Below are 17,243 nucleotides of genomic sequence, written 5' to 3'. Positions count from 1 at the left end.
AGGAAACCGAGGCAGCCAGGGTACAACACGCCCATAGCTGGTAAGTGGTGAAGATAATTTGCAAACTTGTCTTCCTCCAGAGTCCATCCAATCAACCATGACACTATCGCCACATCTCTTCAGATCTACCTCCAACATCCATTCAAATGGGATCGCTGTTCTGGGTCTTGCCTACCATCACCCTGTAGCATACACATGTATCTCTGTTCAGATGTCCAACAGGTATTCAAACTGTACAGGTTAATTTTTTTTTTTCTTTTGCTCTTCCTTCAGTGATAAAATGTGCCATATGTCAAGCACCGTTATAAACAATTTTAATGCATAATCTCGTTCACATCTCCTTCTATCCTTAGAGCAAGTAACAAGACAGGTATTAAATTTCTCATTTTATAAATGGAGAAACTAAGGCACAGAGAATTTTAAAAACTTTCCAATGGACAGTAAGTGAGGTAGGTGGAAGCAACCTTTTCTGTCTCCAGCAACCACATTGTCTCAATCGCTACACTATACACCTCGTCTTCTCCTGCTCTTCCCTGCCCCAGGAATGCACTTCTAGCCAAGTGATAGGCAAGCCAAGTCCCTAGGACTTATCTCTGATTTTTACCCTTTGGCCAGTTCAGTTATTCCCAACATGCAGTTGTTAAGCATGTCATTTCAGCACTACCTTCACCATATAACTCAAACCTGATTACTTCTCTCCATCTTCACTGTCATTATCCTCTTACATTCCACCATTTTTAAGCTCCTGATGTACATCAATAGCACATTCCACATATCCTAAAGTCCATTCCCCTTATATCAGCCTTATATCCTTATGATGAGTGGTCATTTTAAAACCAAATGAGGCCATGTCCCTACATTTCTAAGGACCATGGCTCCTGAAATTAGAATAAAATCCAAACTCCTCACCAGGGCTGAACATATCCCACAGAATGTTACTCTGGGTACCCTTGCATCCACTGTACTTGCTCCAGTCACACTGGTCTTCCTTCTCTCCCTGGATGACACAAAGTGCACTCCATTTTAGAGTTTCTTAGCCTGGATATCCAGAGTGCAGGCTCTGCCGATCTTACAGGTCCTAGCTCAAATGTCACCAACACCGAAGCAGCCCTCCCTCCTGAGCACACTTGTCACGCTTGAGGTCATAACCTGTTTTGTTTTCTGCATAGTTTGTATCTGAAATCACCACATACATTTATTTGTATGTTAATTTTCAGTTTTTGCTAACTAGAAGGAAGGCTACAGGAGGGCAGGGACTGCCTGTTGTCCATCACTTTACGGTCAGCGCCCGGAAGTGTGCATGGCTCACAGCAAGCATTCAAATATTTTTTGAATAAATGAATGCCAAGAATTATCCTACTCTCTGAGTTTATATCTCTTATACTTCTGGTATTTTTTAAGGAAACTCATTTTACTCATTTTAGAATTTCACTTACATGTTTTTCAATTATACTATCCTTACTTGTCTAATTAAACAGTATAAATTTATTAAGGATTTACTGTGCTAAGCATTTTATATTAGTTTTAATTCTCATGGATAATCTATATAACCAATGAGGTCTGTGTTCTCATTTCACAGAAATAAAACTGATACCAACAAAAGTTAAAGAACTTGCTAAGGACCACAGACATAAACTATCAAGGCTGGGCTTTAAATGAAGGTTTATCTCATTCTAAATGTCAAAATCTTTGGGGGTGCCTGGGTAGCTGAGTTAGCTGAATGTCCAACTCTTGATTTCAGCTCAAGTCACCATCCCAGGGTCATGCGATTGAGCCCCACATCAGGCTACTTGCTGAGCATAGAGCTTGCTTAAGATTTTCTTTCTCTCCCTCTGCCCCTCTCCCCAGCTTGTGCTCTCTCTCTCTCCCTCAAATGTATATTGTAAATGTCAAGCTCTTTAAGCTTATCCAGTTATGCATCTGATTCAGGTAAATAAATGATAAAAAAAAAAAAGAGAAACTGAGGAAAAAATAAAAACACAAATATAAGAAATCAAGAGGAAAATAGTTCAGTTCTTTAAGTGTACAAACAGAATAATGACTTATTTGGTTAAGGTGAGTGCCCAGTAAATTAATTTAATACAATAAGTAAGCTCTTGGAAATCTTACAGTAACAGATGTTAGAGTGTAATTATATAAATATCTTCAAATATTTTAAATAAGTTATATTACAGATGGATACTAAGCTATTCAGGGGAACCAGGGTGTCTTAAAATTATATCCCTCACCCAAAGAGGCTGAAGTCAGGGAGGCCAACCATACCTTTCTCTTTCAAGCCCTTTGCAGAGATGTTGGAGAAAGTTTACCATGTGGATAGATGACAGGGATTTTAATTCTCAACAAGGGTGTTCTGCCTACTCAATTTTACCATATAATTATTATGTTCACATCAGTGGCCGCTGGATTTGCCCTAGTAAGTTTTAGAGTATCTCACATAGTTCGAACCAGCAGACTTTAGAAATGATCAAATCTAATTTTCAACTCTTATAAACACTTAAACTGAAATGGAGATAAATAAAAAATTATAATTTGTAAAGGGTTTTCATATCCACACGTGTATTACATTTTATTAATAGCCATTTGAACTAAAAGGTATGGCTATTTTCATTCCCAGTTTTACAGATGATTTAGGCCCAGTGTTGGGACTGGAAGGGAAAAGTGACATGGACACTAACCTGACGTCAACAGGGCTCCTGCAGTACAGGAATAAAAACAGAAAAGAAACAGAGAGTTGGTATTTCTTAAAGAGGATGCATAAGCCTTTTGTCTATAATATGAGTGAGATTTTTTTTTTAAGTCTAATGTACTGGAAGCTTTATGTATTTCTCTGGAAACAGAGACATTAAGAGATTCATTTACTAACTAGGAAACATACCAATATTGGTATATGCCAATACTGAAAATATTGACAATATTGACTAGAGAGACTTAAATTTATAAGAAAAGTAATTCCTTGGTGCACCTGGGTGGCTCAGTAAGTTAAGCGTCTAACTTCAATTCAGGTCATGATCTCACAGTCCATGAGTTCAAGCCCCACGTCGGGCTCTGTGCTGACAGCTCGGAGCCTAGAGCCTGCTTTAGGTTCTGTGTCTCCCTCTCTCTCTGCCCCTCAGCTTGCACTCTGTCTCTCTCCCTCTCTCTCAAAAATAAATAAATATTAAAAAAATAAAGAAAATTAATCCCTTCCTTTAGTTATAAGAATGAAGAAAAATACTAGGAAAAGCAAGCAAGTACTATTTTTTAAAATTTTCTAGCAAGCAAATACTATTTTTCCCGGTTAATACATATTTCTTCCTTGTTAAGGAATGCTAATAAATAAATAAGAAAAAGAAAGACCCCAATAGAAAATAGACAATTAGAAATTCTAAAACTAAAAGAAGACAATATATAGTTTAGTTCAGATAAAAATGGGATACAGAACTAGATTTATTAATAAGGAAATTAAGCCTATGCAGAGAGGAAAGAACAATTTCTGTTAAAAAATTAAAATTAAAAAATTAAAATATTTTAATAAAAATTAAAAAACTCTGTAAAAATTTTCTGTTAAAAAAGGAGCGAAAAACGATTGCTAATGAGCAGTAGAATTGCACAGGGGTTTTCAAATTGGGGTAACTGGCAGTAGATATTTTAAGATGAAAACACCAATTAAAAAAAGAGAGAGAAAGAAAGAGCTAAACTGAAATGGATAGACATACTGAAAGGTTAGAAAAGCTTGAAAATGTTCATCAAAAACAGAGACCATTAAAAATTATCTGAACAAAGCTTAATTTAGCGTATTTTGTAAGACTAATTTAACCTGGGTCATTTCTTTTTTTGCCTCTGCAAATCATAAGCAAAACATGAACCGCTTCCCTAGGCTGATATGACATAACCACTGAAGAATTGCCTACCACTGAAAAAAATTCTAATATTATGACCAATCACTGTGAAGAATGAACAGTCATGCTTTCTCACTAATGTAAGTGGCCTTACAATATATCTCTGAGCCTCATTCAGTGTTTTGGTTTGAATGTTGTCAGTTTGCAAACCGTGTTTTTTTGTTTGTTTGTTTGTTTGTTTTTTGGTGTGTGCATAATAAATGTTTGCTAACTGCTACTTCACTGATTCACTATTTGAATTTCACTATTCTGAACTTTTGACAGAAACATTTCATTATGTGCCTCACTTAAACCAACAGTGCTTCTATGTCTTTTGCTACAATCTGTGGGTTTTTAATTTTTTTTTAATTAACATTTATTTATTTTTGAGAGAGAGAGAGAGAGCGAGAGAGAGAGAGAGAGAGCGAGCAGGGGAGGTGCAGAGAGAGAGACACAGAATCTGAAGCAGCCTCCAGGCTCCGAACTGTCAGCACAGAGCCTGATGTGGGGCTCAAACTCACTCAGGGATCGCAACATCATGCCCTGAGCCAAAGTGGATGCTTAACCGACTGAGCCACCCAGACACCCCTACAATCTTTGTTTTAAAGTCTATTTTGTCTGACATTGAGTATTGCTATCCCAGCTTTAATTTTGTTTATATTTGTAGGGACACTTTTCAATTTCTTCACTTTCAGTCTCAAATCTGAAGTGAGTGTCTTGTAGACAGTATATAGGTAGGTATTGTGGGTTCTTTTTTAATGCATTCGGACATCCTATTAGGTCTTTTGATTGAAGCGGTCCATTACATTTAAAGTAATTATTAGTAATAGGTATGTACTCATTGCTCTTTTATTGTTTTCTTGTTGGTTTTGTAGCTCTTCTCTGTTCCTTTCTTCACTTGCTCTCTTCCCTTGTGGTTTGATTGTTTTTAGTTTTATGCTTCAGTTCCTTTATCTTCCTTTTGTTGTGTAACTATTGTAGGTTTTTGATTTACACTCACCAAGAGGTTCATACATATCAGCCTATTTTTACAGCAGTCTGTTTTAAGCTGATAGTCACTTTTTGAACACATTCTAAAAGCAATATATTTTTACAACTCACCACATATTTTATTTTTGACATTACATTTTACATCTTTTGTGTGTATACCCTTTACCTACTTATGGTGGCTATAGCTGACTTTATTACTTTTGTCTTTTAACTGTTATACTAGTTTTTAACTGTATGATCACTGACTTTACCATATATTTGTCTTTCTGTGAGATTTTTTTCCTGTTATTTTCTTATTTCTAGTTATGGCCTTTTCTATTCCACTTAAAGACCCTTTAATATTTTTTCTAAGGCCAGTTCAGTGGTGATGAACTCCTTTAGTTTTTGGTTGTCTAGAAAACTCCATATCGCTCCTTCAATTGTGAATGATAATCTCATGGGGCAGAGTGTTCTTGGTTGTAAGGTTTTTCCCTCCAGCACTTTAAATATATCCTGCCACTCCTGTCTGGCCTGCAAAGTTTCCGCAGAAATATCAGCAAATAGTTTTACGCGGTTTCCTTTATATGCATCTATTTGCTTTTCTCTTGCTGCCTTTAAGATTCTCTCTTTGTTTTTAACTTTTGCTATGTTAATTATAACACGTCTCAGTGTACATTTCTTTGGACTCCTCTCTTTTTGTGACTCCCTGTGCTTCCTGCACCTGGATGTCTGTTTCTTTCCCCAGGTTAGGGAAGTTTTCAGCTATTATTTCTTCAAATAAGTTCTCTGTCCCTTTCCCTCTCCTTGTTTTCTGCAACCCCTGTGATACAAATGCTATCATGCTTGAAATTGTCCCAGAGTTCCCTTAAACTATTTTTTAAAATTATTTTCCCCCTTTTTCTTTTTCTATTGGGTGATTGCCACTATTCCATTTTCCAGATCATTTATGCATTTTTCTGTATCATCTAATCTGCTGATGATTCTCTATAGTTTATTTTTTCATTTCATTTATTGTATTCTTCAGCTCTGAGTAGTTTTTTCTTATATTTTCTAACTCTTTGTTGAAGTTCTTACCATGTTCCTCCATTCTAATCCCAAGTTTGGTAAGCACCTTTATGACCATTACTTTGAATCCTTTATCAGGTAAATTATTTATCTCCATTTCATTGTGACTTTCTTCTGGGTTTTTTTTTATTATATCTTGTTCATTTGGAACATAATCCTCTGTCTCTTCATTTTGTTAGATTTCTGTGTTTGCTTCTAGGAATTAAGCAAAAGAGCCACCTATCTCAAAATGAGAGAGTCTTGAAGAGGTGGCCTTGTGTAAAAGCGTCTCCTGTGCAGATTGTGTGTGGTTGGTGGCAGGCTAGCCATATCTGGAGTGGGCAGAGGCTGGGGCATTTCTGGGGCACGCTGTGTCAGGACCCATGTGTCAGGATGGCCAGAGCTGGAGTGGGTGTAGAATGGGGGGTCCTGAGGTGTGCCTCACACAACCACTCTGGTCAGACATCTGGAGCTGGAGCAACATGGGCCAGGGGTCCCAAGAGTTGGGACAACTGGAGCTGGAGTGGGTAAGTGCTGAGGGGTCCTGAGATGCTTCATGCTGGAGCCACCTTGGGAGGATGGTTGGAGTTGGTATGGGTAAGGGGCCTAATTGTGCTTGGGTAGCCCTAACAAGGAGGCAAGAATGCCTGGGGGTACTATTAAGGTGGAGGGAGAACAAAAAAAAATCAGTGCTTGCTGTCAACTCCAACTTTGGAGAGAGTCCCAAAAGTTTCCCATAGACGTGGCAGATGTTCTAGGGTTTATAAACGGATTTCTGCACTTATAATATACTTGTCCTTTAAGCCCCTGATTTTTGCTGTGCCCAACAGCAGGTGAGCCTGAACACAGGCCCCCTCAGTGATATCGCTTCCTACTGAAGGTCACTTTCTCATCACTACCATGTCTCCATTTCACCTACCCTTCTCTATGTGGCACTCTGCTGTTTGTTGTGTAGGAGTTACTCAATCGGTCTTCAGTTACCCTTCATGACAAACTGCTGTATATGTAACTGTGGATTCACTGTATCCATGGAAGGAGGTGGATTCAGGGTCTTCCTACACCAACAACTTGGACCTCTCCAAAGTGGGGATTCAAGCTAAAACCACTTCAGCAACCAGTGAAAGGGCAGAAAAACCTGAACTGTCATTGACAAATTGCTGGAGGCATTACATAATGATGACAGGTTCAATCCAACAAGAAGATTCAATATTCACAAATATTTATGAACAAAATAGGAGAATCTAAATGTATAAAGCAAACACTAACAGACATGAAGGGAGAAATTGATAGTAATACAATAATATTAAGGAACTATAACATACCACTTAAATCAATGGGTGGATCATCCAAACAGAAAATCAGTAAGTGAATACTGGCCTTAAGTGGTATATTAAACCATATGGACTTCATATATATGGAACATTTTATCCAAATTCTGAATACACATTCTTTCCTTTTTGATTCAGAATAGGGACCTTCCTTCCCTCCCTCACTCCTCCCTTCCTTCCTTAGTTTTTATTTTAACTCCAGTATAATTAATAAACAGTGTTATATTAGTTTCAGGTGTACAGTATAATGATTCAACAATTCCATACATCACCCAGTGATCATCATGACAATTGTACTCCTTTATCTCCATCACCTAATTAATGCATCCTCCTATCCACTCCAACCATCAGTTTGTTCTCTGTAGTTAAGAGTATATTTCTTTGTTTCTCACTCCCCACCTCTCTTGTCTGTTTTGCTCATTTGTTTAGATTTTAAAATTCCACATATGAGTGAAATCATATGCTATTTGTCTTTCTCTGACTTATTTCGCTTAGGATTATACTCACTAGATCCATCCATGTAATTGTAAATGGCAATATTTCATTCTTTTTTATGACTGAATAATATTCCATCACACACACACACACACACACACACACACACACACACACTTCTTTATCCATTCATCAATCAATGGACATTTGGGCTGCTTCCATATTTTGGCTATTAAAAATAATGCTGAAATAAACATAAGGGTGCATATATCCCTTTGAATTAGTTTTTTTTTGTTTTTGTTTTTGTTTTTGTTTTTTGTTTTTTTGTATTCTTTGGGAAAATACCCAGTAGTGTGATTACTGGGTCTTAGGGTACTTCTTTTTTCAACTTTTTGAACAATCTCGACATCGTTCCCACAGTGGTTGTACCATTTTGCATTCCCACCAACAGTGCAACAGGGTTCCTTCTCCTCCACATCCTCATAGGTGTAAGGTGATATCTCATTGTAGTGAATACATATTCTTTTCAAGTGCACGTGAAACATTCTTCAGAATGGATCACATGTTAGGTCACAAAACATGACTCAATAATTTAAAGAAACTGAAAACCTATCAAGCGTCTTTGCCAACCAACAATATGAAACTAGAAATCAATTACAAGAACAAAACTGAGAAAAAAGAGAAACAAAACATGCAGATGCTAAACAACATGCTACTAAACAATAAATGGGTCAACAAAGAAATCAAAGGGGAAATTAAAAAAAAAATACTTTGAGACACAGGAAAATAGAAACACAACCTTCCAAAATCAATGGGACACTGCAAAAGCAGTCCCAAGAGGGAAATTCACAGCAATATAGGCTTATTTCAAGAAATAAGAAAAATCACAATTAAATATTGTAAGTTTATACCTACAGGTACCACCTCTCAAAAAAGAGAACAAAGACCAAAGTTAGTAGAAGAAAGGAAATAAGACTAGAAAGGAAATAAATGAAATCAAATATATATATATATATATATACATATGTATATACATACATATATATACAAATATATCTATACATATCTACATATCCATATATACGTATGTATATACATATCTACATATATACATATACATATATATCTACATATATACATATCAAGGGCACTAAGAGCTGGTTCTTAGGAAAGATACACAAAACTTATTTACCTTTAGCCAGTCCCATTAAACAAAGATGAGAGCCCAAATAAATAAAATCAGAAATGACAGAGAAGTTACAACTGACATCACAGAAATACAAAGGATCATAAGATAGTACTACAAGCAATTATACACCAATAAATTGGAAAACAAAGAGGTAATGGATAAATTCTTAGAAAGATACATTATCCAAGACTGAAACACGAAGGAATAGAAAACGTAATAGACCAATTACACGAAAAGAAATTAAATCAGTAATTTAAAAACTCCCAACATACCAAAGTACAGGACTTGACAGCTTCACTGGTAAATTCTACTGAACACTAAAAGAGTTAGTACCAATTCTTCCCAAATTATTTCAAAAACTGAAGAGGAAGGAATGCTTCCAAACTCATTTTAGAAGTCTGGCATTATCCTGATACAAAAACCAGATAAAGACACCAAAAAAAAAAAAAAAATACAGGCTATTATCCATAATGAACATAGATGCAAAAATTGTCAACAAAATATTAGCAAATGGAATTCAACAATACATTAAAAAGTATCCTACTATGATCAAGGGGGAATTATTCCAGGGATGCAAGCATAGTCAACATCAGCAAATTCATCAGTATCATACACCATATAATAAACAAAGGTAAAAATCATAAGATCATCTCAATAGATGCTGAAAAAGCATTTGATAAAATCAACATCTATTTCTGATTAAAAAAAACCCTCTCTACAAAGTGGATATAAAAGATAAAATCTCAATATAATAAAGGCCATATACAATAAACCCACAGCTAACATCATGGTCAATGATGAAATGCTGAAATTTTGTCCTCTAATATCAAGAACAAGACAAGGATGCCCACTCTTGCCATTATTATTTAACATAGTATTGGAAATCCTAGCCATAACAATCAGACAAGAAAGAGAAATAAAAAGCATTCAAATTAAAAAGCAATAAGTAAAACTGTCACTGATTGCTGCTGACATATTATACATAGAAAACCCTTAAGACTCTACCAAAGAGCTATTAGAATTGGTAAATATATTTAGTAAAGTCACAGCATACAAATTAATATACAGAAATTAGTTGTGTTTCTGTACAGTAATAACAAACTACCAGGAAGAGAAATTAAGACAACAATCACATTTACATTTTTCTCAAAAATATTAAAATATCTAAGAATAAATTTAACCAAGAAGGTGACAGACCTGTATTCTGAATTCAGTAAGACACTGATGAAAGAAATTGAAAATTACACAAATAAGTGGAAAGATATATCATGGTAATGTATTGTATGGGTTAATATTGTTAAAATGTCCATACAACCTAAAGTAATCTACAGATTCAATCCAATCCTTATCAAAATAGCAGTGGAATTTTTCACAGAACTAGACAAAGAATTCTAAAATGTGTATGGATCCACATAAGACCCCAAATAGTCAAAGAAATTCTGAGAAAGAAGAATAAAGCTGGAGGTATCACACTCCCTGATTTTGAACTATACTACAGAGCTATGATAATCAAAACAGCATCGCACTTGCACAAAAACAGACATAAATCAATGAAACAAAATAGAGAACTCAGAAAAAAAACCCATGCATATATGGGCAATGAAACTATGACAAAGGATGTTGGGATGAGCACTAGCTGTTGTATGGAAACCAATTTGACAATAAGTTACATTTAAAAAAATAAAATAAAAAATAAACTATGACAAAGGAGGCAAGAATATACAATGGGGAAAAGAGAGTCTCTTAAATGGCATTGGGGAACCTGGATAGCTACATGCAAAAGAATGAAACTGGACCTCTATCTTATACTATAAACAAAAATAAATTCAAAAGGATTGAAAGACCTGAATGTAAGACCTGAAACCACAAAATTCATGAAAACAAACATGGGCAGTATGCTCTGTGACACTGGTCTTAGCAATATTTTTTTGAACTAGTCCCTTAATCAAGGGCAACAACAGTTAAAATAAACAAATGAGATTACATGAAACTAAAAAGCATTTGCACAGCAGAGGAAACCATCAACAAAATTAAAAGGCAACCTACTGAATGAGAGAAGGTACTTGCAAATGATATATCCAATAAGGGGTTAATATCCAAACTATATAAAGAACTCATACAACTCAACACCAAAAAACATACAACCCAATTAAAAACAAGGCATAGGACTTGAATAGACTTTTTTCCAAAGACATACAGATGGCCAATGGACCCATGAAAGATGCTCAGCTTCACTAATCAGCAAAATGCAATCAAAACCTAATGAAACAGTAACTCACCCTGGTCAGATTAGATATCAAAAGACCAAAAATAACAAGTGTTGGAGAGAATGCAGAAAAAAAGGAACTCTTATGCATTGTTGGTAGGAATATAAATTGCTGCTGCCATTATGGAAAACAATATAGAGGTTCCTCATGGGGCGCCTGGGTGGCTCAGTCGGTTGAGCGTCTGACTTCGGCTCAGGTCACGATCTAGCGGTCCGCGAGTTCGAGCCCCGCGTCGGGCTCTGGGCTGATGGCTCAGAGCCTGGAGCCTGCTTCTGATTCTGTGTCTCCCTCTCTCTCTGCCCCTCCCCCATTCATGCTGTGTCTCTCTCTGTCTCAAAAATAAATAAACGTTAAAAAAAAAATTGAAAGTACTACTTCCATATGATCCAGCAATTCCACTTCTTGAGTATTGATCCAAAGAAAACAAAAGCACTAATTCAAAACATATATATACCATTTTCTTATAACAGCATCACTTACAATAGTGAGATATGGAAGCAACATAAGTGTCTGTTAACAGATGAATGAATAAAGAAGAGTAGTATATAATATACATATACAGAGAGACAGACATAATGGAATATTATTCAGCCATAAAAAATGAAATCTTATAATGTGGATGAACCTAGAGCATATTTTGCTAAGTGAAATAAATCAAAGATAAATATTGTATGATTTCACTTATATGTGAGATCTCAAAAATACAGAAAAGGAAAAAACAGACTCATAGATACAGGAAATAAACAAGAGGAGGGAGGACGTTGAGAGGTTGGTGAAATAGATGAAGGGCATTTAGAGGTACAAACTTCCAGTGATAAAATAAATGAATCATGGGGATGTAATGTACAGCACAAGAAATAGAGTCAATAACATTTGAATAACTTTGTATGGGACGGATGGTAAATAGACTTATCATGTGGATCAGTTCATAATTCATAAAAATATCAAATCACTATGACACATACCTGAAACTAATGGGATATTTTACCTCAATTACATTTCAAAAAAAAGAAAGAATGAACTTTCCCCCCTCATTATGTTGTTGTATTTACAATGAATTTTGTTAATACCTGTATTTTTTAATTTAGCCTCAAAACAAAATCATTTTTAATTTTTTTATTAGAAGGCAACCTTTTAGTAATAAAAATAAGGTTCCCCATCCTGATTTATTGTTTGAGAACTGCATATTTACACAGATTTCTCTTAAGATGAATGTGAGGAGTCAAGCATTTCCTATGGCACAATTTGGTATTAGACCATGATGGTGTCATGATTCCTTAGGATTTACCTTAGATTCACTGTCTCATATTATTCCATTTCCCTGTGTTTAGGTGTGGAGAGAAGAGGCTTCCAAGTGGAGAGAAGAGGCTTCGGGCTACTTGGAGAGAGAGGGAAGCGTGGCCATCATAGCCTGCCAATTGACCTCAGATGCTCCCAGTCCCAGCTGCCACCTTATTGTCACACTATAAGAATCCAAATGAGATCAGGAGAACTGCCCAGCTGAGCCCATTCAAGTCACAGAACCATGAGAGATATCAAAAGCTACTAGCTTTTTTAAAATTTTTTAATGTTTACTTATTTTTGAGAGAGACAGAGACAGAGAGAGAGAGAGAGAGAGAGAGAGAGAGGAGGGGCAGAGAGAGAGGGAGACACAGAGTCTGAAGCAGGCTCTAGGCTCTGAGCTTTCAGCACAGAGCCTCACATGGGGCTTAAACCCACAAACCACGAGATTATGACCTGCGCTGAAGTCGGACGCATAACCAACTGAGCCACCCAGGCACCCCTAAAAGCTACTAGCTTTTAATTTTTTAATTTTAATTTAAGATACTAAGTTCCAGGATGATTTGTTCTATAGCAATATATAACTGAAATAGATTATATATCTCAGCATTACAGTAAACATAATTACATTACTTATCCTCTAAGGTATATATTTCAGACTATACATAATAAAGTACCTATATATGCATACATATAAAGTCAATTCTATTATAATCTGACCTAAGCAGTGCTAAAAAAAATCACCAAATTGTGCAAAATCTCGGAATATAAACCACAAAGCCTATGTAAAATGGTGTTGAGCACATATAACTCAGAAACTAAAAAATAAATCTAGGAACCTACTAACATGGCAGCACAGTTTTGCACATATTAAATGATCAACAAATACATAAATATTACAATGAATATGGTACTTTACCTCCGAAAAGGCCCGAAGGTCACTCGAGGAGTGGGTGTCAGGAGAGTTGTGAGTTATTGTGAATTGGTCTTCAGCACCGAAGGGCAGCTAAGGCACAGCTTGACTGGAAGGAAGTTAGATAGTCAAACATTAAACATTCCCTTAATTAAAAATATACATATACTAAATTTGCAATTTCCCCAAACCCATATTAACCATTGCATATTTCAGCTTTAGGTCATAATATACTTTACATGCATGAGATATAGTCCAGGTAAAAAAAATTAAGACAGCATCCCTACTATCATTAAAACTAACTTTTAATTTCACCAAAATTACTCAGATATTGGCTATAATTTTCAAAAATACTACTTTCTAAAAAAACAGCTAAAAGAAAATGTCATATTATACATCAACAAATTAATAAATCTCTTCACAAAAATGCAAGTGTTCTTCTAAGATATTTTAATATTTTGAAATTCTTTCATTTTAAAGATGCTAAAGAAAATGTTTAAATGATGAGAACCATTTAGAATCAAGACTTTACATATTTGAGGAGACAGTCTCCCATTTTTCCCATTAAACTAATTTAAATTGAAAAATAATTAGCATAAAAATAATTAGCATATCACAGGGATGGTAGATACTGTGGTAACTGGGAGAGGGTGAGAACAAAAAAGAGGTAAATTCTATTAGAGTAAGCCTCTTGACATTTATAGTCCTGTTTTTTTTTTTTTTAAACTTTTTTTTTTTTTTTTTTTTTTTAATTTTTGGGACAGAGAGAGACAGAGCATGAACGGGGGAGGGGCAGAGAGAGAGGGAGACACAGAATCGGAAACAGGCTCCAGGCTCCGAGCCATCAGCCCAGAGCCTGACGCGGGGCTCGAACTCACGGACCGCGAGATCGTGACCTGGCTGAAGTCGGACGCTTAACCGACTGCGCCACCCAGGCGCCCCTATAGTCCTGTTTTTAAGAGTTTCTATTAGTGTAGTCCTGGAAAGGAAAAAAAAAAAATGTATGTTCTATGTAAACTTTTGAGAATTTTTTTTTTAATATAATTCATTGTCAAATTGGCTTACATACAACACCCAGTGTTCATCCCAACAAGTAACCTCCTCAGTGCCCATGACCTACTTTTCCCTCTCTCCCACCCCGCTACCAACCCTGTTTGTTCTCTGTATTTAGGAGTCTCTTATGGTTTGCCTCCCTCCCTGTTTGTAACTTTTTCCCTCCTTTCTTCCCCCATGGTCTTCTGTTAAGTTTCTCAAGATCCACATAGGAGTAAAAACATATATCTGTCTTTCTCTGACTTATTTCACTTAGCATGATACCCTCCAGTTCCATCCACATTGCTGCAAATGGCAAAATTTCATTCTTTCTCATTGCCAACTAGTATTCCATCCCAATGGCCAACAGACACATAAAACGATGCTCAATGTCACTCATCATCAGGGAAACACAAATCAAAGCCACGATGAGATACCACCTCACACCAGTCAGAGTGGCTAAAATGAACAAATCAGGAAACAACAGGTGTTGGTGAGAATGTGGAGAAACGGGAATGCTCTTGCACTGTTGGTAGGAATGCAAACTGGTGCAGCCACACTGGAAAACAGTGTGGAGGTTCCTCAAAAAATTAAAAATAGAACTACTCTATGACCCTGCAATAGCACTACTAGGAATGTATCCAAAGGATACAGGAGTGCTGATTCATAGGGGCACTTGTACCCCAATGTTTATAGCAGTGCTTTCAACAATAGCCCAATTACAAAAAGAGCTTAAATGTCCATCAACTGATGAACGGATACAGGAGATGTGGTTTATATATACAATGGAGAAATTAAGCAACATTCTGTTCTAATATTTCTTTTTAAGGACAAAGTATGGATGCCTGAGTGTTTAAGATTGGTTTCACTTGTGTCTCAGTACTTACGTATTAGTGTTTTAATAAAGACATTTCCACTGTTAAAGAGTGTTGTTCTCGAAATCCTTCCACATAACATTGTTGCTATATTAAATCTGTTTATAAAAAGGGAAGAAAAACTTCAGTCCTAACTAAATTTAAAATCCAAATGGTTCTCAGAGTAACTAATTGAAGTTGAAATGCACTGTGTCAAACAGGAATCCCTACTATCTGTTACAGGATTCTAGTCTAGTGGCTCACCCAACAGAGGGTACTAGCTCAACAAACTTATCAAAGAGACAATTACAAATTTTGACAGAGATCTTAAGCAATTACAAGGGGGAGGACAGTGACTCTTTCAATGCTGGAATGTCTCGAAAGAGAAAATTACAAATAACTTAGAAGGAAAACTGTGGGGTTTTTTCTTTAAGTTTTGTTTTACTTGATTTAATTTAATTGATATGATTTCAACTAACAGAACAAAATCAGTCCTTGGTCAATTCTGTATCTCAGTAATTAAATTTAAGAGAAACAAAGTTGCTTAATTTATTTTAGAAGTTACTATACTACACAAGTGGGTTATTTTTTTTTTCAACGTTTTTTTTTTTTTTTTTTTTTATTTTTTTGGGACAGAGAGAGACAGAGCATGAACGGGGGAGGGGCAGAGAGAGAGGGAGACACAGAATCGGAAACAGGCTCCAGGCTCCGAGCCATCGGCCCAGAGCCTGACGCGGGGCTCGAACTCACGGACCGCGAGATCGTGACCTGGCTGAAGTCGGACGCTTAACCGACTGCGCCACCCAGGCGCCCCACAAGTGGGTTATTTTTATTGGATTCACCAAATCCTAGGACACAATTAACTAAAGTTAAATTTCAAAAAGCTGAAGTCAGCACTTCAGAAAATTTTAAGACAGGTGTGAAAGAAACAGAAAACCGCAGTATCCACTCCCATCTGTTTAGGCCCTTTGGAAAGAGGCTTCACAAGAAAAGGCCAAATTGGTAGTGGCCCCATAACTTTGTGATTATCTAATATGTTACTACAATTAGCCATACAAGGTCTGTGAACCTGGTGAGACTCAGTGCAACAGAGTGTAAAAAGCAAAACCCTTCACCCAAGGGACTGGCTTTAAGTACCATTCGCACAAGACAGATGCTAACTAAGCTGATAAGATGATGCCTAAGTGCCACAGCGATCCAGTAAGGTTTCTTGAATATTTTAACTTAATGGTTTCAAATTAGCTAAAGCCAACATACATATGCAAATAACCACAACATAAATAAACTTTCAGAATAATGTTTTCAACCCAAAGTACACCACGGAAGTCTCACCTCTTGGTCTAAATAAACTTAATTAAAACAGAAGACAAAAGATGGCTAAATAAAATGTCATTTTCAACCATATCATTTCAAAGCCTCGAGAAACTTGTTCGGACCGACGGTGCCACCTCCGGAGTCCGCATCGCAAGTCGCCCGGGTCGGGTGTCTGCGCGAGGACCGGCCCCGTCCGTCATCTGGCGATTACCTCGGGCTGCAGCCGTCCGCGGGATCCTCCTTCCCGGGGTGGCCCCGCGGTCCGGGCGGCGTCCGGAGGCGACGCGGTGGAGGGAGTTCGGCGCGCGGGCCACTCGGGCTGGTCCCGAGCGCAGGCGGCGCGGGGAAGGGAGCCGCTGCCGGGCGAGAGTGGCGGGCGCGCCGGGGACTAGCGCGCTCGCTCCGACGCGCACCGCGTCCCCGCTCCCGACCCGAGCGCGCGCTCGCCCGGGGAAAGTTGGGGGTGGGGGCGTGAGCTGGGGTTGGAGGCAACTCCGTCCGCCCGCCTTGCGTCCAGGTCGGCCCTGCGGATCCGCCTGCCTTGGCCTCCTCGAGGTGACCCCGGGCGGCCCGTTCTGACGGCCCCTGCTGGCCGAGGGTGGAGGCTGCCAAGGAGGAGCGTGGTAGCGCCAACCTGGCAGAGTGTGTGAGGGACGCGAGCTGGGCGACTGTTGGGAAAACTCAAAGTCAAGTAAAGTCCTACTTAAGGGAGTTCGCTTCCCACTCCCAGGACGGTTTGTGGGAAGAGGCCCAGTTACTT

General features: G+C 37.5%; 1 long non-coding RNA gene across 5 annotated transcripts in view; it reads right to left on the bottom strand.

The window, feature by feature from the left end:
- Nucleotides 1-17,036, bottom strand: part of LOC131507162 (uncharacterized) — a 114,661-nt gene extending 97,625 nt beyond the window's left edge. For 2 of the 5 annotated variants that reach the window (XR_009259376.1, XR_009259373.1), the window contains exons 1-2: nucleotides 16,695-17,032; nucleotides 13,290-13,392 (exon numbers count right to left, since the gene is read on the bottom strand). This is a non-coding gene — a long non-coding RNA (uncharacterized LOC131507162). Of the gene's footprint in view, nucleotides 1-13,289; nucleotides 13,393-16,501 lie in introns of all 5 variants that reach the window. The other 3 variants (XR_009259375.1, XR_009259374.1, XR_009259372.1) reach the window with 3 other exon arrangements.
- Between the last annotated feature and the right edge of the window lie 207 nt (nucleotides 17,037-17,243).

This window comes from Neofelis nebulosa, chromosome 3 (assembly GCF_028018385.1).
Source record: "Neofelis nebulosa isolate mNeoNeb1 chromosome 3, mNeoNeb1.pri, whole genome shotgun sequence".
In the NCBI taxonomy this organism is placed as follows: Eukaryota; Metazoa; Chordata; class Mammalia; order Carnivora; family Felidae; genus Neofelis; species Neofelis nebulosa.
Note: the sequence above shows the minus strand (reverse complement) of the source record. Positions and strands in the feature narration are given on the sequence as shown.